This window comes from Oryctolagus cuniculus, chromosome 13 (genome assembly GCF_051225735.1).
Source record: "Oryctolagus cuniculus isolate XC-2025 breed Fujian yellow rabbit chromosome 13, ASM5122573v1, whole genome shotgun sequence".
Classification (NCBI taxonomy): Eukaryota; Metazoa; Chordata; class Mammalia; order Lagomorpha; family Leporidae; genus Oryctolagus; species Oryctolagus cuniculus.
Window position 1 is genome coordinate 111523844 of NC_142879.1, and position 23095 is coordinate 111546938.

Sequence of the window (23095 nt, forward strand, 5' to 3'; positions counted from 1 at the left end):
GGTCAGGAAAGTTCACCAGAGGAGGTTGGGGGGGAGCAGCTTTTAACTTTTTAACCCTTCAATAGGTGGTTCTAGTCTTCCCCTCCAATAAACACACACCCGGAAAACACTGTTTGCTTGGTGCAAAGAAGGCTACTGAGTCTGATAACATTACCTAATTTTGTACCTGGGAAATCTTTTGTCCAGGAGAGGAGTGTGTGTGTGTGTGTAGAAACAGTGAGAAGTAGACACCCAGCTCTTAGAAATCCCATTATTGACCAGTGCCACAGCTCACTAGGCTAATCCTCTGCCTGCAGCACCAGCACCCTGGGTTCTAGTCCCAGTCGGGGCACCAGATTCTGTCCCAGTTGCTCCTCTTCCACTCCAGCTCTCTGCTGTGGCCTGGGAAGGCAGTGGAGAATGGCCCAAGTGTTTGGGTCCTGCACCCACATGGGAGACTGTTAGGTAGAAAGTCAGTTATGAGCTTATGTGTGTGTGACATAAAGGCCTAAAGAGAAAACATCTATGTCCAGCATATGCATCTGCATCTCAGTCATCCTGACAATGTTTCACTGGCAGCCTGGCCTTTGCATCCTGCCCTGCCCCCTTCTACCTGATAAGCTGCCAGGTGGGGGTCCCCACCCCTTCTGCCTGACAAATCTTCCACAATCTCCCAGATGCAGCCCAGTATCTGCATTTCAAACACCCTGCTCCCGGATCCCTATTCTCTTTGGGGTCTTGCTCACCCTCCCTCTAAACTCAAGTTGGGGCCAGCTAGGCTTCCTCCTGTTCAATACCTTCAGGGGAAAACTCAGATAGAAGTTTTTCCATTTACATCCAAAAAGCCCTTTGTTCCAAGAGGAGTAGAGGTGGGGAAGCAAGACCTATCTCCTTAAAAACCCCCAGCCTCAACCGGACTGCGTGCTCAGCCTTCTGCCTCTCTGCTGAGCCGCCCGCCTAGTCTGGCCAGGTGTAATCTCTCCTCTCAACACGTAACCTCGCTCCCTCCCACCCCAGTCTGAGTGACTGGGCACTCTCTCAGGTCCTGTCCGGAGAGGTGCCCATCCGTCCTTACAGATGTCCCCCCTTCCCTAATAAACCTTGCTATTTTACCTCCCACTACTCTGTCTCACGCCTGAATTCTTTTCTTGCGCAAAGACAAGAACCCTGCAATTTCTCTGGTAACATTTTTGGCAACCATGAATGGATTTTGAGAAGACATCGGAGGTCAGTATTCCTTCCCTCAAGTGGTACCAGATCTGTGGAAGTGACCGTTGAGTGTCTGGCACCCCAAAGCTCTCCAAGAACGCGGAGTCCCTCTGGCCACGGCTTAGCTACGGCCAAAACTCCAGAGGGATTGTAAGGAATGGGAGGGAAATTAGGAAGGGCAGTTGGCTGAGAGCCTGGAGACCCCCTGAGCTTGCTTTGGCTTCCCGGTGGCTGGACTGTGACCAGAGGATCAGGTCTATCTCTTGGAGGGATGCCTGGTCACACTGCCTACTGCTACACAAGCAGGGCTTAGCTTCGGTCGAGGCTAATATTGGCCCTCCAGGTAAACTCAGACAACTAGGTAGTGGGTAATCTTGAGCGATAGGAGATTTCGAACCCCACTCAGCCCCAGACATGAGGGCCTTTCCCTATGCTGTCCTCCAGCTGAGATTCGTAGGGGGAGGTGAGGGCAGTCGCTCACATCTTGTCCTCTGTGGCTTTCTGCCTTCCTCCTCCTCCCGGGGGTCCCTCCCGGACTCTTTTGCTCTCCTCACCTCCATTCCTATACCACTAGCCAGGAGAAAGGGAGAGGGAAATTCCACAGGCCTCTCCACCTAGGGAAAAGCTGTTACCTGTTAACCCTTTCCAACTTGGTAGAAAGTTTTCCGTCTTTGCAGCTTATGGTAGCTCTGGTGCTTCTTAAAGTTTTTGTGAACTATTACTGTTGCTAAGCTTTGATTGCCTGAGAACTAAATCTGGAAAGGAGCTAAAGTTAACTATCTGTTGTAATTGACTGAGTGTTTGCATCTGGCTTTGGTTGAATTATAGGAGGTTCCCAGCACTCTTGGTGAAACGGCGCACCTACCCAACCCCACAGCTAGTCCTGCCAGGCCCTGGTGTGTGTGCAGTCTTCCCTGTAAATGGGGGACCACAGCCTTTCTCTGCACTCTATTCCAGTCCTTGTGACCTGCCACACCCAGGCAGGCATAGCCAGCTATCTCTAGGGAGAACGCTCCCACCCCAGGGCTGCTTTTTTTTCCTCTCCAGGAGGAATCTCCAATTCAATACTACTGCTGGCCTTACCTAAGGGAGCCAGAACCTTAAGCCATTAACCCTTAACAACCTGATGGGTTTTTCTCTTTGCAGTTAATGGAAACCTAAGTAATGGGTTCGTATGCTGATAATCAGCTCTTTTCTGTGCTGCTGTTCCTGACTTATCTGAGAGCGTTCACCTGTCTTGAAGGTTTTGCCTTTTTCTATTGCCATTAGAGTTTTGATTGGGAAAATTGCAATGCGAAGTTGTTTACATTGTTTATCTGTTTTTAATGTTTGAGTGATTACCCAACTGATCAGAAACGTACTAATTTTGGGTAAATGGTTTGACTCTGACAGCTTAAATTCTAAACTGAGTCTTCCAACTTTGGGCTTCCAGTCAGATCCCTGGAATTCTCAAAGGATGGGACTCTAAAATTTGTTAAAGCAACAGCTGTTTGAGTCAATTCAGATTATGTGACCTATGCTGCATTCATGTTTTTGCTTTCCAGCTAGAGTGGTCTTATGAAAATGAGAGTAAATTCTCTGCATACAAGCCTTTATGTTGTTAACTAAAGTAAGCCAATACAGATTGGTTCAGAGAATTGAGTTAATGCAAACGCCCTTAGGTTTGCTCAGTGGCTCACTTGCTCAGTTTTACATGTCTTTGATATGCTTTAAACTTGTTTCTCTTAACGATGAAGATCTTTTCAAAGTTGTAAACATGAACTAGTGTTTGCTGTCCAGGAGGTGCTATCCTTATGTTACTTAAAAGCATGGGAATGTAATTTTGACTTCTAATTCAGATAATGGTGTGGTATTCATTAATAACTCAGTGTCTTAAGTTATCTAGGCATCAGTGCTAAGTAAAACTTGGGGAAAATGTATTGTGTACTTTTCACATCTTAAATTCGATAAGAGAGACTGTTTGAGTTCGTTAGCATGTATTCTCGTAGGTTGTCCATACATGACAATTCAAGACTATGTAAAAGTAACTATGGGTGTAAAGTTTCAGAAGGTGTGAGCAAGTCATGAAAAGTTTTAAAAGGTTTACAATTTTAAAATTGTTTACAGAGTTTTAAGTTAAGTGCTAATGTCAAAATTACACTGACCTAAAGTTGAAGTACAACAATGGGGATCCGGGAGCAGGGTGTTTGAAATGCAGATACTGGGCTGCATCTGGGAGATTGTGGAAGATTTGTCAGGCAGAAGGGGCGGGGACCCCCACCTGGCAGGTTATCAGGTAGAAAGGGGCAGGGCAGGATGCAAAGGCCAGGCTGCCAGTGAAACATTGTCAGGATGACTGAGATGCAGATGCATATGCTGGACATAGATGTTTTCTCTTTAGGCCTTTATGTCACACACACATAAGCTCATAATTGACTTTCTACCCAACAAGACCAGGAGGAAACATCTGGCTCCTGGCTTAGGAATGGCACAGTGCACTGGCCACAACATGCTAGCAGGAGCGGCCACTTGGGGGGTGAACCAACAGAAAAGGGAAGACTTTTCCCTCAGTCTCTCTCACTAACTCTGCCTGTCAAAAAAAAAAAAAAAAAAAGAAGAAGAAGAAATCCTATTGTTAACTTTTGCTCCTCACAACCAACTTCATAGGGGCATCTGTGGAAATTTACAGTAGGTTTTTAAGAGAGCAGTGGAGCCCCAGGTCTCTGTTCTACCATTAGGCTGAGGCAGAGTTGAAGGTCTCAGGTGCTAACCACCAGGAGGAATCAGAGAACTTAAGCCTTGTCCTCGACCTAGCGACAGGCCATGACATCTGAAACCAGAGACTGTCAACTCTTTCATGACTTCACCACACCAAAGTAATGGGGGAAAGTGGTGATGAATGAAGGTGCCTGGGGTGTGTGTCTCACAAGGAATTTCCCTGTGGACACGCAGTGAGCAAAGCAAGATTTATTTACATGAGAAACCTGTTGCCACAGCAGCCATTAGGGGGTCTCCAAGAGAGGGAGACCTGAAAAATGGAGTGGAGTCTTTTAACTGCAATTTGGATGAGCAGAATAATCACAGCTAACAATTAGTCAGAGGCTGGGGACAAAACACATCAATAATCCTGTCTAGCTTGCTCTTGTTAAAACAAAAATCCAGCTGAATAGTAGGATAGGCAAATTCTTTCTATTCTCCTGATAAAACTAGATGCTCAGAAGGGTGGATCATTGCTTCCTTGCTATTCTCATGATAAAGCTAGAAACTGGGGGAGTGGGATCACCACTTTTGTCTTGCTAATAGACAGGTTCTGGGGAGAAGCAAGCATCTTGTCCACTCTTACAAGGACTCCCCATTAGGTCATCTAGTCCTCACACCAGCACCCCCTGCCTTAGAACCTCTTTATAAACCCTGATCACCCTCCTCCAACAGCATGGTAGTCCTAATGAAGGCATCCTACCTTCCCCTAATCTTGTGAGTAATATTTGCAGAAGCGTTTCGGAAGCCTACTGAAAAAAAGGAGATGATTTGGAAGGGCAGGCTTTTGACCCAGCTGACAGAGAACCCTCCCCCAACTGAGGTAGAAAGCACCTCCCACCTGACACCCTGGACTCCCCTGACTGTCTGGTGGGACCTTCCTCAGAACAAAGCCTGAAAATCTGCATAATTGTCAATTGAATAGACTCATTGTTTTATTTCAAGCCTGGTGCTCCAATTACCCCTGTCCCTTTAAACATCCTCTGTGCTGCGCGGTTGGGTAGAAAAAGGCTTCTTTGGATTGGGAGGACTTTCTTTCCCAAGACTGCAGCTGCCTTCTGGTAATACACCCCTTTCCTCTGGCCAGCACTCAGCTATGGCGAATTGAAGCGGTGAGCATCCAGAGCCGGATTATGTGTCTGGAAACAACACTGGTGAGCTAGCCCAGAAGTCCGCGATGTATTTTTGTTGTTGTTGTTATTTAAAGATTTTATTTATTTATTGGAAAGTCAGAGTTACACAGAGAGGAGAGGCAGAGAGAGAGAGGGAGAGGCCTTCCATCCGATGATTCACTCCTCAATTGGCCATAATAGCTGGAGCTGCACTGATCTGAAGCCAGGAGCCAGGAGCTTCTTCCGGGTTCTCCCACACAGGTTAGGGGCCCAAGGACTTGGGCCATCTTCTACTGCTTTCCCAGCCCATTGTACCAAGCTGGATGGGAAAAAGAGCTGCCAGGACTAGAACCCGTACCCATATGGGATGCTGGCACTTCAGGCCAGGGCTTTAACCCACTGAGCCACAGCGCTGGCCCCTGGAATGTATTTTTCAAGTGGCTTAACCCTTTCACATTAGTAAGGACAGCAATGGTCACTTGTACCTCCACCCCAGAGCCACTTTTGAGCTAACATTTTGGCTGGGACTCTGGGGACATCTCCGCAGCTTCTGAGAGCACTTTCTCTCCGGGACTTTCCTTTCTGTTCCCGCTGTGACATCAGCTACCTTGCGGGGAGTCAATGGCTCCTCTTTGTGTCCGGAGTCAACAGCTCTGAGACTGGGTAAGTCGAACCAGGGGCATACCTGCAATTTCTGTCTCTGCTCTTTGGGCTCATGGCATTTGGACCTGGTTTGGGTCATTTTTTGTGGTACTGGTGTGTAGGAGATGGATTCTAAGATTTTTACTTCAGCCTCCCTGTGAGGAAACTTGGATATTTTTTGGAAGAGTACTCATTTGGTTGTTTGTATGAGGACTTCTTCCTCTTGGGTGAAATATGAGTGGTTCAATTTAATTTCCATCCAAAATCACCTTGAGTTGCATCGTGGCTGATTGGGCAGGATATAGTTACGATCTTATGACTAAGAAAAACATGGTGTTCTATTGTAATATTGCATGGCCTGCATATGTGTTAAATTTAAGAGAAGGTGGTTGTTAAGTGGGATTTTTAAATGTTTATTTTATTTGAAAAACAGAGTTAGAGAGGCAGAGGTGGGGGGGGTGTCCTGTTAGGAAAAGAGGCACAGAATAGAGAGGAGGTAGTGTATGAATTTGTAGCCGGACCAAATTTATTCAGGGAAAATAAATCCGTAGAGATGGTAACCAACTGCAACTGTCCATGTACCCATGATGGAACACCTGACAGAAGGCCCTGACCCCCAGGGTAGGCTGGGGATGGGGGTGAGGTAGGGGGCAGCAGGCAGAGGGGAATTCCTGGAACTGGTCTTTCAGGTGGCTGTAAGGGGTGGAGTATGAAGACAGCAGAGTGTGAGACCCAATTGAGGTTTTTTTTTTTTTTTTTTTTTTTTTTTTTTTTTTTTTAAGATTAATCAGAGAGAGGAGAGGCAGAGAGGGAGAGAGAAGGCTTCCATCCTCTGGTTCACTCCCCAGATGGCCACAATGGCTAGAGAGAGGTACATCGATCTGAAGCCAGGAGCCAGGAGCTTCTTCTGGGTCTCTCCCATGGGTGCAGGGCCCCAAGGACTTGGGCTGTCTTCCACTGCTTTCCCAGGCATAGCAGAGAGCTGGATTAGAAATGGAGCAGTCAGGACTCAAACCGGCACCCATGAGAGATTCCTGCACTGCAGACAGCAGCTTTACCTGCTATGCCACAGCACAGGCCCTCCAATTGTGTTTCTAGGGCAAAGAATACATTCCAATGTTTATCTCTTTTGTTCAATGCAGGAGAATGGCTGAGGCTTATGTCCTTGTTCCTTGTTCCATCAGGTCCTTCATCTACTGGTTTACTTCTCAGATGGCTGCAATGGCCAGAGCTGGGCTGATTTGAATCCAGGAGCCAGGAGCTTTCTCTGGGATCCCACCTACACCCAGTGCAAGGGCCCAAGGGCCTGAGCCATCCTCCACTGCTCCCCCAGGCCACAGCAGAGACCTGGATCACAATTGGAGCACCCAGGACCAGCCCCAATGGGCACCCACATGGGATGCTGGCACTCACTGCAGGTGGCTGCTTTACCCAATCTGCCACAGCATCAGTGGATTACTAACAGTAGAGGTTTTGTGAGAGTTCTGGTAAATGGGACTGAGTAAGCATTTAAATCCCTTAAACCTTCCAGCAACTGTGTCTGTGGCTGTTGATGTCCAAGGAGACAGGTTAGGAGTCCTTGTCAATTTAGAAAATGCAGGAGCTTCAGCTCTGCCTCAGCCCAGTGGTAGAGCAGAGACCCTGGGGCTCCCTGGTCTCTTAAAAAATCTATCATAGGGGCCAGTGCCATGGCTCACTTGGTTAATCCTCCACCTGCAGCACTGGCATCCCATATGGGTGCGAGTTCTAGTCCCAGTTGCTCCTCTTCCAGTACAACTCTGCTGTGGCCCAGGAAGGCAGTGGAGGATGGCCCAAGTGCTTGGGCCCTGCACCCACATGGGAAACAAGAAGCACCTGGTTCCTGGCTTCAGATTGGCACAGTGCTTGCTGTAGTGGCCATTTTGGGGGTGAACCAATGGAAGGAAGACCTTTCTTTCTGTCTCTCTCACTGACTAGCTGTCAAATAAATTAAAAAAATTTTTTTAAAATCTATTGTAAATTTCCACAAAGGCCTCTGATAAAATTGACTGTGAGGAACAAGAGTTAAAGCAATAAAAGATGTTTTTCCAACAGAGTGCCTACTGAATCTGAAATGAGGATATAATTATCTATGTATGTTAGTGTCCAGTACCATCACTGGGACTGAAGTTGCTTTCTGAGTTAAATGCTCAAGTAAATTTTTCAGGAACAATAGGGTTAACTGAGGTTACTAACAGCAGGAAGTAATTATATTCAGTTGATTGGAGCTTTTAAAAAGGAGTTGTAACCATACTAAAGCCATCCTCCTTCCCTTTTCCTTTTCACATTTTATATAGCAAAAACCAATTACTGATATTGTATATTGCCTGAATTACTCTGGTGAATAGTAGCATTTGTATAATGGTGGACTTTTGCCCCAGCTAACAAAGCAGCCTTCACCCAACTGATGCTGAGTCCCCTGGTTAAGAAGCCTCATCAGAAAAAAGCTTGGGCATTTACATATTGTCAATTAAGGTGACTCATTGTTTTATTTACCTCCCCCTGAAGCTAACCTTGCCCTTGTCCTTTTTTTTTTTTTTTTTGACAGGCAGAGTGGACAGTGACAGAGAGACAGAGAGAAAGGTCTTCCTTTTGCCGTTGGTTCACCATCCAATGGCCGCCATGGCCAGCGCACTGCGCTGATCTGATGGCAGGAGCCAGGTACTTATCCTGGTCTCCCATGGGGTGCAGGGCCCAAGCACTTGGGCCATCCTCCACTGCACTCCCTGGCCACAGCAGAGATCTGGCCTGGAAAAGGGGCAACCGGGACAGAATCCAGCACCCCGACCAGGACTAGAACCCGGTGTGCAGGCGCCGCAAGGTGGAGGATTAGTCTAGTGAGCCGCTGCACTGGCTGCTACCCTTGTCCTTTAAGAAACCCTTTTAGCAGTTATGGTCTGGGATAGCAGTAGAAGATGGCCCAAGTCCTTGGGCTCCTGCACCCAAGTGGGAGACCCAGAATGACCTCAGGCTCCTGGCCTCAGATTGACACAGCCCAGGCCGTCACAGCCTATTGGGGAATGAACCTTTGGATGAAAGACCTCTCTCTCTCTCTCTCTACCTCTCTCTCTCTCTACCTCTCCTTCTCTCTCTATGTAACTCTGACTTCCAAATAAATAAATAAATCTTTTAAATAATTAACCCTTTAACAGATATTACATTTTATATCAAGAGCTCTCTTTTGGGGCTGTACTGTGGCATATAGAGCTGGACCTCCACCTGTAGTGCCGACATCCCATGTGGTCACTGTTTCATGTCCCTGTTGATCCTCTCCTGATCTGGCTCTCTGCTTTGTGGCCTGGGAATGCGCTGGGAGATGCCCGGGGGGCTTGGGACCCAGTACCCATGTGGGAGATATGGGGAAGGCCCTGGCTCCTGGCTTTGGATCAGCCCAGCCTCAGCCATTGTGGCCATTTTGGGGGTGGTCCAGCTGGTGGAGGACCTTTCTCTCTGGCTCTCCCAAGATGCCAGCTTCTAGAAATAAGCTCTTCTTACCAACATTCATCCCTGTGCAATTGGCTACCCACATGGTGAGCCATAGGGCCTGATTAAAAGATTTAAAAAGAGTTGCAGAGATTTCTATATTTTTCTGTGTCATAATGTATGCTATGCATTATATGTGTGTACTGTTATATGTGTACAAGTTGGTTGTGCTTATTTGTGTTATTTAAAATCCAAATGTAATTTTCACCTAAACACAAACAATAGATGAAAAGATGATGCAGTGTTCATTGCTTCCTATGAAGTCCAATTTAAAGTTGTTCTGTGGCAAGATCATGACTTAAGAGAATAACCATACTTATCTAATATGGTAGTTTCTCAGGCAATGTAAGTGTAATTGCTGAAAAATGAATTGGTGGTCTTTGCTGTGGCACCTTGTGCATCATCAGGTCCCTGCAACCTAAGGGATGTCTCCCTCTCCTCACCTTCCTGAGAAATAGACTCAAGTATGCACTGACTGGAGAGGAGGTAGAGAAGATAATGTAGCAGTGCTGGGTCAGAATCCATAGTGAGGTTCAAACTGATGCTGCAAGTCTTGCTGGATTCGTGGATATGTGTGAGATGGAGCAAACATCAGCATCGAGTAGACAGGTGAGCATTTCTGCCTGATCTTTGACACCACAGGGCCATCTTGCTGTTCACTACATCACAGCAGAAGCCACATTGTGGCAGACATGAGCTGGAGGTGGTATACAAACTGAACACACACTGAAGAGAATGCCCAGTACGAGCTGTGCAAGGTGAGGAGGATGACTGGGTCTAAAGGGAATCCCACCCCTGATGGCTCATGATGCTTGTGCCATGCGCAACCCAGATCCTCTCCTCAAGGTGATCACAGGATGGATTACTGATTTGGGAACCCTATGCAATTAGACCTCAGGTTTTCCTGCCCAGGGATAAGAGCATCTCTGACTTACAGTGGCTGCAGAGAGATAAAACAGTGTGGTAGCTAGAGAGACTAAGGACTACTCTGCAGTAGGATGAATTTTTTGAATTGCTAAATGTAAAAGATAGATTTTTCTAAATACATGTACTCTTGGCTTCTTAAAATATATAGAAAGCATTGGGCCTTTTGGTAAATGCTTTCATAAGTTGTTAACATATAACCATTCAAAATTATCTGCTAAGTTTTCACTAAACAGTAAGTTACCAAGGATAAGAAATAATTTTTTAAGATTTATTTACTTAAATATTTGCAAAGCAGAATAACAGAGGGAGAGGAAGAAGGAGAGAGAGAGAGAGGTCCTCCATCCACTGGTTCACTCCCCAGAGGACTGCAATGGCTGGATCTTGCAGATATCAAGGCAGAAGCCAGGAGCCTCCTCCCACTCTCCCACATGGGTGCAGGGGCTAAAGGACTTTGGGCCACCTTCCACTGCTTTCCTAGGTCATTAGCAGGGAGCTGGATTGGAGTAGAGCAACCAGGACTTGAACCAGTGTCCTTATGGGATGCCAGCACTCCAGCACTGTGGGTGGAGGCTTAACCTACTATGCCACAGCACCAGCCCCAATAAGAAATAATTCTAAGTCAATATCCCAACGTTTAGAATTTTTGAAAGATTTATTTATGTATTTGAAATGCTGAGTGAGAGAGACAGAGACAGACTTCTTCCATTTATTGGTTCATCCCCAGATGTCTGTAATAATCAAGCACTGGGCCAGACTGAAGGCAGGAGCCTGGAGCTCCATTCAGGTCTCCTACATCAGTAGCAGGGGCCTAAACACTTGTGCCATTTTCCTCTGATTTTCCAGGCCATTAGCAGGGAGCTTGATCTGAGGTAGAGCAGCTGCGAGTGAACCAGTGCCCATATGGGATGCCAGCATCACAGGTGGTGGCCTTACCCATACATCACAACACTGGCCCTGACATTAAAAATTTTCAAAGTGGGAGCAGCATCATAGGTAAAGTGCAGTCTATCATACCTGCATCCCATAAGAGTGCTTCTTTGAGTCCAAGCTGCTCCACTTCTAATCCAGCACCCTGTGAATGTGCCTGGGATAGCAGAAGATGGCCCAAGTGCTGTGACCCCTGCCACACATGTGGAAGAACCACATGGATTTTCCTGGCTTTTGGCTTCACCCTGTCCCAGCTCTGGCTGTTGTAGATGATTGGGGAGTGAACCAGATAGACAATCTCTTTCTCATTGGCTTTATTTTTCTGTAACTCTGTCTTTCAAATAAATAAAACTAGGATTTAGTCCCCTGTGTTAAATCAGTAAAGTTTTTTTATGAAATATCAATATTAATGATAAATATTTGCTAGAGGTTTTTAATATTTTATTTTAAAGTCTGCTAACTTTCTAAAAAAGATTTATTTATCTGAAAGGCAGAGATACAAAGTGAGAAAGAGAAAAAGAAAGAGCTCTTCCATCCAATGACTCACTACCCAAATGGCCTCAATGGGTGGGGGTTGGGTCAGGCAGGAGCCAGTAAGCAGGAGCTAGGAGCGCCTGCTGAGTCTCCCACACAGCTGCAGGGACTCAAGTACTTAGGCCACCTTCCTCTGCTTTTCCCAGGTGCATTAGCAGAGAGCTGGATCAGAAGTAGAGCAGCTGGGACTCAACTGAGCCAGAGTCCACATGACATGCTGGCACTGAGGAGGAGGCTTAACCTTCTATACCACAGTGCCTAAAATTTTGATGGAGAGAGAGAGAGAGGGAGAGGCAGAGTGAAAGGTCTTCCATCCATGGGTTCACTCCCCAAATGACCGCAATGGCTGGAGCTGAGCCAATCCAAGAGGAGCCAGGAGCTTCTTGTGGGTCCCCCATTCTCAAGCACATCTTGCTCTGCTTTCCTAGGATTAACCTACTACGCTCCAGTGCCTGGCCCCTCTAATAACATTTTCAACCGTCTTCTCAACTGCAGCTTCTTATAATTTCCATTTGATGGACTCCTTTCCAACAACTAGCCATCTCTTATAAGCTATTTTCTCCTCCTTTATTGTTTAGTTATGGCCTGTCATGAGAAATGCTTGTCTTTACAGCTGATATTGTGGCACAGCGGGTTAAGACACTGCCTGTGATGGCAGCAACTCATATGGGCACTGGTTTGACTCCTCGTGGCCCACTTCTGATTCATCTCCTAGCTAATGCACCTGGGAAAACAGGAGAGGATGGCCCAAGTCCTTGGGACCCTGCACCCATGTGGGAAACCTGGATGAGTCTCCTGGCAGTGGCTTCTACCTGGCTCAGTTCTAGTTGTAGTGGCCATTTGGTTAATGAGCTAGCCAATGGAAGATCTCTCTCTCTCTCTCTCTGTAACTCTGCCTTGGAAATAAATTAATCTTGAAAGAGTAATATTTATCTTAGGAGACTAGGGATAATAAGAGTACTTGATCTTTACACCTAATTTTTTAAAAAAGCTTTATTTATTTGAAAGTCAGAGTTACACAGAGAGAGAAGAGGCAGAGAGAGAGAGACAGGTCTTCCATCTGCTGGTTAACTCCCCAGATGGCTGCAACAGCCAGAGCTGTGCTGATGTGAAGCCAGGAGCCAGGAGCTTCTTCCAGGTCTCCCAAGTGCATGCAGTGTCACAGGTGGTGGCTTTTACACTCCACGCCACAACACTGGCCCCTACACCTGACTTTTCTAGATGTATTTAAATTGGTCTATGGGATTTTTTTTCTGCCTTTGTTTCTAAGGTGTATTATTTTCTTTAATTCTGATGTATTTATTTGAAATGCAGAGTTACAGAGAGACAGAGAGAGAGAGGTCTTCCATCTGATAATTCACTCCCCAGATGACCACAATGGCTAAAGCTGCACTGAGCTACAGCCAGGAGCTTCTTTTGGGTCTCCCACAGGGATACAGGGGCCTAAGGACTTGGGCCATCTTCTGCTGCTTTCCCAGGCCATAGCAGAGAGCTGGTTCAGAAGTGGAGCAGCCAGGACGTGAACTGATACCCATATGGGATCACAGCATTGCAGGCAGTGGCTTTACATGCTAAGCCACAGTACTGGCAACAGGTGTAATCTTTTCTAAGTTTTTTCTTTCTTTTATAATGTTGAATGCTCACAGCCTCCAGTGTCTAAGGTTGGGTACCTTTCCATTGGGTTTAACTTCTAAGTAATCTGGAGGAGCTTCCCATTAGAAGAAACAGCACAAAAGAATTTTCTTTAACTTTTGGTTATTACAGAAGGGAAAGAAATTTTGTGTTTTGTCAAGATTATCTCATGTATTCTCTGATTTTGGGTTTAGAAAACTGAGTTTTAAGAGTTGAGATTTTTAATATATTTTAAATGTCTATGTCTATTAATTAAATATTCAATATACTTAATATATTTATATGTAATTTGACTTAATATTATGTAAGTGATTATTATAATGATCAGGGATCCTATGTGGTATCCCATCCACTGGTTCACTCCCCAAATGACTGCAATGGCCAGATCTGAGCTGATCAGGAGCCAGGGGCCTCTTCTGGGTCTCCCACATGGGTTCAGGGGCCCAAGGACTTGGGCCATCTTCTACTGCTTTCCCAGGCCACAGAAGAGAGCTGGGTCAGTAAAGGAGCATCTCATATGGGATGCTGGTGCCACAGGCTGTGTCTTTACCCTGCTGTGCCACAGCACCAGCCCAGAATAGCAGGCTTTGACCCAGCTAAGAAACGAGCTTCAGCCCCATCAAAACATCTTCACCTGGTTGATGCCTTGGATATCCCCAGATGAGCACTTATTAGCGCAAAGCCTGGACAGCTGCCAAATTGTCAACTAAATAGAATCCCTTTGATTTCTAACCTCCATCTGAAGCTACCCATTTTTTAAAAAAAGATTTATTTATTTTATTCAAAAGGAAGAGATAGAGAGAGAGAGAGGAAGAGATGGAGAGAGATTTTCCATCAGCTAGTTCATTCCCCACATGGCTGCAATCACCTGAGCTGGGCCAGACCAAATCCAGGAGTCAGAAGCATCTCCCAGGTCTCCCAAAGGGGTGGCAGGGGCCCAAGCACATGGGTGACCTTCCACTGATTTCCCAGCTGCATTCACAGTGAGTTGGATCAGAAGCAGAGCAGCTGGTGCCCATATGTGACAGTGGTACTGCTGGCTATGTGTTTACCCCATATACCACAGTGTCTGCCCCTCGAATATGTTCTTAGAAACAGCTCTTGCTGGCTTGTTGGGTGGAAAGAGCACATTTTAGATGAAGAGATCTCTTTCTCCCCAAGATGCCGGCTTCTTGAAATAAATGCTTTCCTCTCTGGTGAATCCAGTTGTCAAGAAGCAAGGGCCTCATTATTGTTTAGTAGCACTTATTTTCTGCTGACTTTACATAAAAATATAAACACCCACAGAATGCTTACCCAAGTGAATGAATGGGCATTTGTCAGTTCAGGTGTCTTCCTGATTTCTTCACCCGCTGTCCTTAGAAGTGACCAGGTCTAATTCTTTGTGGTTCTTTTGTAGTTTACGATCTGCTTCTTCCAAAGAAGAATTTTGCTTGTGTTTGTCTCTTGGCTTCTCAACTTTTCAGAATGCTGATACTGACTATTGATATTTTACACTAAAAAAGATGTCTTCCTTTTTTGCCTTGAGTGTTTTTTCCCCAGATGTTTCTTTTTTTTATTTTTTTTTATTTTTTGACAGGCACAGTGGATAGTGAGAGAGAGAGACAGAGAGAAAAGTCTTCTTTTGCCATTGGTTCACCCTCCAATGGCCGCCGCGGCTGGCGCACTGCAGCCGGTGCACCACGCTGATCCGAAGGCAGGAGCAGGTGCTTCTCCTGGTCTCCCATGTGGGTGCAGGGCCGAAGGACTTGGGCCATCCTCCACTGCACTCCCGGGCCACAGCAGAGAGCTGGCCTGGAAGTGGGGCAACTGAGACAGAATCTGGCGCCCTGACTGGGACTAAAACCTGGTGTGCCAGCACCACAAGGTGGAGGATTAGCCTATTGAGCCATGGCACCGGCCTCCCCAGATGTTTCTATTCTAGGTTGTCGTTCAGGCAGTTCACGTCAGTGATTCCAGGAGTTATGGAATGTTGCTTTCTTCTAGATTATTATTCGATGTCTGTGACTGTTACTTTTTTTAATTCCCCACCAGTGCTAATGCATGGCAAATATTTAAATAACTGAGAAAAATATTGTTAGGCTGCAGGTTGTGGATAAATTCATATTTAATATGAAGTATTCATAGAGTGGAGGGATTAACTAAATTTTCATTGATGTGTATTTTGTGACTTGTCAACACTGGGATGACCTTATTTCCTTATTCCATCTAGTGGTAACTGGCATCTCTGATTATTCATTACTAAATACCAGTTTCCAGTGACTTGGTATTTCCACTTTTATATTTATTTGTACTGATTACCACTGATGTATCTGTAATGCCCGTTCAGTTGTATGGATTTTACATTGCACAGATTGATGCTAAGGAAACAGTGTACTATCCTTTTGGAAAACTGCCTTCAGTTTCATTGTGTAACACTTAAAATTTTTCTGACCTAAATCCTAATCAGAACTGAAGCTATCTTTGTGTTTATCCTACTCTTAATGTACTTATACATTTTCACTTGAAAAAAATGGAATAATTTAACACATTAGTGGTGATAAATATGTATGTAGAAGTGAAATAAACCTCACCACCATACGCATTCTATCATGCAGTTGTTTTTGATGATGGCGGAGTCACCATGTTGTAATGCAGATCTTTCACATTTCATATGCAAGTGAAATTTATTCTTAAATATTTATTTATTTGAATGGGAGAGTAACAGAGAAAGAGATCTTCCATCTTCTGGTTCACTCTCCAAATGGCTGCAATGGGTTGGATTGGGCTGGGCTGGGCCTAAGCCAGGATCCTAACTCTTCATCTGGAGGATACCTGAGCTCCATTTGGGTTTCCCACATGGGTGGCATGAGCCAGGTACTAGGACAATCATCACTGCTTTCTTAGACATTAGAAGGGAGCTCAATTGAAAATCGAGCAGCTGATATTTGATACTCTGCTGGATGCCAGCATCATAAGTAGGAAGTTAATCTTGATACAGCACTATAATGTTGGCATCCAATTTTTTCTTTAATTAACCCAGAATCAGATCATCTTTTTGTTTCTTGATATATATAAACATATATATGTTTTCTTACAGATCACACATAGGTTGGTCTTGGTTTTATTTTGGCTGTTTCAATCTCTTAATTGGTATATTTAGATGATCCACATTGAACACGATAATTTATATAGTAGAATTCATTAAAATAGGATATTTTAAGCCGGTGCCTGGCTCACTAGGCTAATCCTCCACCTTGCGGCACCAGCACACTGGGTTCTAGTCCTGGTCAGGGCACCAGATTCTGTCCCGGTCGTCCCTCTTCCAGGCCAGCTCTCTGCTGTGGCCAGGGCATGCAGTGGAGGATGGATGGCCCAAGTCCTTGGGCCCTGCACCCCATGGGAGACCAGGATAAATACATGGCTCCTGCCATCGGATCAGCACGGTGCACCGGCCACAGCGTGCTGGCCACAGTGGCCATTGGAGGGTGAACCAATGGCAAAAAGGAAGATCTTTCTCTCTCTCTCTCTCACTGTCCACTCTGCCTGTCAAAAAAAAAAAAAAAAGGATATTTTAATTGTTCTCTTTTGCTGTCATTTTTCTTAAATGTCTTATTTATTTTCATTTATTTGAAAGGCAGAGACAGAAAGACCTTCTCATCTGCTGGCTCACTGCCCAGGGGCCTGCAGCAGCTGTGGCTAGGACAGGCTAAATCCAGCATCCAAAAGCTGCATTTGCAGCTACCATGTTTCTGGGGGGGGGACTCAAGTACTTGAATCATCATCTCAGGATGAACATTAGCAGGAAGATGGATCAGGTAGGACAAGCAGGCTCCAACAAGGCACTCCAGTATGCAATGATGTTATCACAAGTGGCATTTCTTACCCCCAAACCTCCCTGCAATGTCCACAGTAAGCAAATCTATTTTAATGGAGCACATTTGCAGTTGCTTGTGTTGCAAAGTTTAGAAATAGGGAAAAGAGCAGAAGACAGCCACATTTTTTTTTTTACATTTTTAAGCTTTTATTTAGTGAAAGAAATGCATAGGAGAGTGAGAACCCTATCTACAGGAGAGAAGCAAATCTGAATTCATGCTGAGTACTAGGAACCAGCCACATGGAGGAACATCTAGGCCAGGAAGCATGGGGTGGGTGGCCCAAAGTCCATGAGCCCTGGAGGTGCAGGGCCGCAGCAAGCCCCATACTGGCAAAAGGCCAAGGAAAGGGGAGAGAAGGACACCATGTTCCACACTTTTAATCCATTTCCAAAGGGGAGAGGTTAATTAACCTGATTGCCACAGGTGTGGCCAGGTAGGGGTATGAGGTCATGCAGGGGAATGGTGAAAGTGTGGTCTTTTAGCTCACACACCTAATCAATTTTATTCTATATGCCTGCCTACAACATTCTCCCCTCAGAGACACCATTCTCTTAATCCTAAAGGACGTTGAGGGGCATAGAGTCAACATCTCTTCTGTAGCTGCATCCTGCTTATAAGGGGCATAGTATATTTCTTTAATTTATCCTTTTATTTCTTTTAGGCAGAGACACAGATACAGTGCTTTTATGTGCTGATTCCTCCAAGGCTCACAACTGAGTCTGGGCTAAATCAAAACCAGGAGCGGTGGGGCAGGGATTGTGCTGCATCAGTTTAAGCTGCTGATTGGGAGGCTCACATCAAATACCAGGGTGTGTGTCTTGTCTACTATGATTTTTTTTTAAATTATTGTTTTCCAATTAATGTGAAATGTAGTTTGTCATATTTGATATCTAGAGCTATGGTGAAGTGCATTGACAAATATCAAATGATTTGTAGATGTCACAAACTCTGGTTTATTTATTTTTGAGTAGGGTTATTTAATTTACCACATTTATTTTAAAAGTTGTATTTTGAGACCCATTTCAGAAACCACAGTTGATTTGGAACACACACTGTTTTGGAAGACTTTTCCTTGTTCATGGTTACACTTTTTCCCTAATAATCTCTATGGATTGTGTATCCAAATGTGGGCATTAGACAAGGTTTTCGCACTTAGTATCAGCTACTTATATGCTACAAAATTTAGTGTGAATCTATTTTCCATTACTTAACATGTGAATAATTCATGCTTTTACTGCTTGCTGGTTTGTAAAATACAAATAAATCACAGTACAGTGCTCAAATAGATGTATAAGATTAAAACAGTTTTGCAGCCTGTGTTGAGGCATAGCAGGTGAAGTCACTGCCTGTGACCCTGGCATCCTATATGGCACCAGTTAATGTCCTGGCTGCCCAAATTTTGATCCAGTCCCCTGCTAATATTCTGAGAAAAAACAGGAAGATGGTCCAAGATTCTGGGCTCTTGCACTCAAAATGGAGAAAAATTGTGCAGGTATAAAATTCAACCATTTCATTTGTAATTCTTAGTAAGCATTTTGGGGTGGCCTCTGCTAGGCCATCCATATGCTGCTGGCACCTGGAATCACAAATCACCTGTTTTAGTTGTCTACTGCTTTAATTGAGGCTGCTGCCTTCAAGATTGCTTAACTCACACCAATGTATGTTTTAAAATTTATTTATTTATTTGTTCATTTGAAAGGCAGATTCATAGAGAGACAGGGAGAGACAGATCTTTCTTTCTAATACCTTCTGCTGGTTCACTCTTCAAGTGGCTTCAGTGGCTAGGACTGGACCAGGCCAAAGCCAGAAAACAGGAACTCTATCCAGGTTTCCCAGGTGGATAGAAATGGTCCAAGTAGTTGGACTGTCTTCAGATATTTTCCCAGGTGCATTAGTAGGGAACTGGATTGGAAGTGGAGCAACTCTGGCTTTAACCAGTGGTGGTAGAGACCCATTGTTCCATATCACATACCGATAATTTTTTACAGATTTGTTTATTTGAAAGGCAGAGAAAAAGGTCCTCCATCTGCTGGATCACTCTGCAAAAGCCCACAATAGCGAGCGTTATATCTATGAAAGCCAGGAGGTAGGAACTCTATGTGGGTTTCCCATTCAGATGGCAGGAAACCAAGTTTTTGAGCCATGATCTGTTGCCTCAAGAGAACACTTTTGAGCTGGTGCTGTGCTGTAATAGGAAAGTCATAACATGCAGTGCCAGCATCCCATGGGCACTGGTTCCAGTCCTGGCTGCCCACTTCCAATCCAGCTCTCTGCTGTGGCCTGAGAAAGCAGTAGAAGATAGCTCAAGTCCTTGGGCCCCTGCACCCTCATGGGAGACCTGGAAGAAGCTCCTGGCTCCTGATTTTGGATCTGTTTAGCTCTGGCCATTATGGCCATTTGGGGAGTGAACCAGCAGGTGGAAGGCCTCTCGCTCTCTGCCTCTCTGTAGCTCTGCCTTTCAAACAAACAAATATTTTTTAAAACAAACAAACAAAAAAAACCACTTGCAGGAAGCTGAGTTGGAGGTGTGGAATAGTGAGGACACAAACCAGGCACTCTGTGATGTGGTATGTCCAGAGAAGTAGGTAAAACCTACTGCATCATAATGCCTACCCTTCCAATGCCTGACTTGCACAGCCTTGACCTAGGCCCCAGGTGTCCATCAGGTAAGTCTCAGGATTATCCACATGAATACTGTACAAGAAGGCACACTCCCAACTGTAAAATACTTTACAAACTATGTTGATATCATATTTGTGGTCATCTCATGGGCTAGAACAAGTGAACAGGAAAATGTCAGGGGTCTGTGTGGTGGAGAATTATGTTAAGATTTGGGTACAGGGAGGAGTGTCACATGGAAGTTACAGAAAGCTGTGCTAGTAGATTCTGTCAATTTTTCCTATACATATAGTTGTGGCCAAAAACTAATTTTCAAGCTGGATACTTCTAAGGAATTTGAGATACATAAAAGCAAGAGATGTTTTAAGTACTGCCTGAGTAATTTTCTGTGTATATAGATTCTAGTGAAATCATAATTTTTCTGGTGTACTGCTACTTATTTGAGCAATTGTGATGAACATTATAAATTATTTCTATACGATTTATTTATTTGAAAGGCTGAGTTACAGAGACAGGAAGAGAGAGAGGCCTTCCAGCTGCTGGTTCACTCCCACATGTCCTCAATGGCTGGGGCTGGGCTGATCTGAAGCCAGTAGCCTGGAGCTTCTTACAGGTCTGCCATGTGAGTGCATGGGGCCCAAGGACTTAGGTGTTCATCCACTGCTTTCCCAGTCCATAGCAGAGAGCTAGACCAGAAGTAGAGTAGCTGGGACTCAAATTGGTGCCCACATGGATGCCCACACTGTAGGAGATGGCTTTACCCACCATTCCACAGTGAGAGCCCTGACAATGATTTTTTTTTACAGAATTGGTAATAAATTAATATTTTGGTTATCTAACAATAGTTTATGTTTAATCAAAGTGATTGGTGTCCACACAGTCTTTCATGCACACATCATGGAATTGAACTCCACTTTCAACCCTCTGCGTAACCAATTAGTACTGAATTGTGTTCATGCTTCCTGTCTTTTTCTTCAGTATTCTGACTACTCTATGTCTAATGGTTGGTCATCATGCCTTCTCCAATTCTTCCTCTCTATTTCTTCATTCTCCTTCCAGACGTTGACTCTCAAATTCAAATCTTCTGGGGGCCGGTGATGTTGCACCAGCATCCAATATGGGTACCCGTTTGTGTCCCGACTGCTCATCTTCTGATCCAGCTCTCTGCTTGTGGCCTGGGAACATAGTGTAAGATGGCCCAAGTGCTTGGGCTCTGGCACCCACGTGGGAGACTTTGAAGGAGCTCCTGGCTCCTGGTTTCTGAGTGACTCAACTCTGGCCATTGAGGCCATTTGGGGAGTGAACCAGCAGATGGAAGAAATATTTTCTATCCCTCCCTCTCTGTGTCTGTAGTTGTACCTCTCAAATAAATCAATAAAATCTTTTTTTAAATCTTGTCCCTTTGATCTGTTATTTTTAAATATTTATTTTTATTTATTTGAAAGATAGAGTTACAGATAGAGGTAGAGCTAGAGAGAGAGAAGTCTTCCTTCCACTGGTTCACTCCCCAAATGTCTGCAACAGCCAGAGGTGAGCTGAACCAAAGCCAGGAGCCAAGAGTTTCTTTTGGGTCTCCCACATGGGTACAGCGGCCCGTGTACTTGGGCCATCTTCCACTGTTTTCCTAGGCCACAGCAGAAGCTGGGTTGGCAATAAAGCAGCCAGGACTCGAACTGTTGCCTGTATGGGATGATGCCGCTGCAGGCTGGGGCTTTAACCCACTGTACCACAGTGCCAGCTCCAATAAAATCTTTAAAAAAAATGCAAATCTTCTAAGATAACTTTCCAAGTTTATGTGCCCTGTTTGAGGACATACGCAATATCTTTCATGTAAACAATAGCAATTACATTGATTTTTGGAAGAAATGTGAAAAAGCTTATAAGTATACTTTTCTTTATAAATAATTTTCAAAAACAGTGATTCATTCAGTTAGCACTTCTTTGAACATGTTTACTGTTTTTTTCTCCTCACAGTCCAGGACCACTCACCTAGATATGGTGCATTTGTAGTTCCCATCACTTGGTCTAGTTTTTTCTTTGCCTTTTTGCCAGTGTGTTTTGCAATTTTATATTCATGAGGACACATTGATGAAGAGATATGTCTTTTCTGTGAAGTGTAACCTGATGATCCAAAAAAGTTTTATTTACTACTTATTTATATATTTGAAAGAGAGTTACAGAGAGAAAGAGATAGATCTCCCATCTGCTGGTTGTCCCAAAATTGCTACAATGGCTGGGGTTGGGCCAATACCTGCCCATAACTTCTTCCAAGTTTCCCAGGTGGATGGCAGAAGTCTAAGTACTTCAGCCATCTCCCACTGGTTTTCCACATTTATTCACAGGGAGTGGATAAGAAATGGAGTAGGTGTGGCTCATATTGGTGCTCATGTGGGATGCTGTGGGTTCAGATGGTAGCTTAATCTGCTGTGGCACTATACCATCCCCTAAAATTTATTGTTTAATAGATTTATTTAGAAAGAGAGAGAGACCTTCTATCATTAGTTCACTCCCCAGATGTTGGCAACAGCTGGAACTGGAACAGATGGGAGCCAGGAACTTCTCTCAGGTCTCCCAGGTGGCTGCAGGGGCCCAAGGACATGGGCCATCTTATGCTTTCCCAGGTGCATTAGCAGAGTGCTGGAAAGGAAGTTAGCAACTGGGTCTTAAACAGGTTCCCTGTGGTTTTACACACTGTGCCACAAGGCCATCCTTCCAAAGTTTTTTAAAACATTGTTAGCCTGATCTACTTTGAATGGACGTCTCACTTGATCTAACACTCTTCAGTTACACATTACACTTATGTCTACAGATTACACTGTGATCTTTTACTGAATAAGGGAAACTCTATCATAGTAAATTTCATAATTGAAAGTTAATATGAAATTGATATGTTTTGATTATCATTTTCCTTTCTGTTGGCCTATAGCATACAAAAATTAGCTTCATCTTATATAAGAGGCAAGATAGACATAAAGAGAAGAATGAACTCCCTGTCACCCTTCTTTGTGATCCAGAGCTGATACCATTCGGAGAAATGCACTGTTACAGGTGTGGACTGTGGACTTCACTCTGGAGGAGCAGCAGGACTGGACACTTTAAAAAGTTTAATATTATCTGTACCCCTTGTGTAGCCCCTGCATTTCCAGGCAAAAGAAGGAAATCATTTTGCTGATGGAGCAACTGTGTTCAGCATTAAGCAGCACAATCCTTTGTCTCTGACCCAGGTGAAAATACAAAATCCCCAGGATATTCAAACATGCCGCCTTCTTACAATTGGTATGTAGTAAACCCTGCAGGGTTTTCACCCTGCCAGCCAACAGACAAGAGCATGTGGGTGGTAAATCTGAACTGGCTCTTCCTGGGCTTGGCTTACATGCACAGCAGGGGTTGTATGACTGTCCCAGAGGCATCAGCAGAGTC

At 44.7% G+C, this 23095-nt stretch overlaps 1 long non-coding RNA gene across 2 annotated transcripts; it reads left to right on the forward strand.

The window, feature by feature from the left end:
• The first annotated feature begins 4793 nt into the window (after positions 1–4793).
• Positions 4794–22757, forward strand: LOC149122867 (uncharacterized). Of its 2 annotated transcripts, none has more exons than XR_016219969.1 (3): positions 4794–5078; positions 9512–9788; positions 22602–22757. It is a non-coding gene; the product is annotated as an uncharacterized LOC149122867 (long non-coding RNA). The 2 variants fall into 2 exon arrangements; XR_016219968.1 differs by having other exon boundaries at positions 4798–5078; positions 9587–9788.
• The last annotated feature ends 338 nt before the right edge of the window (positions 22758–23095 follow it).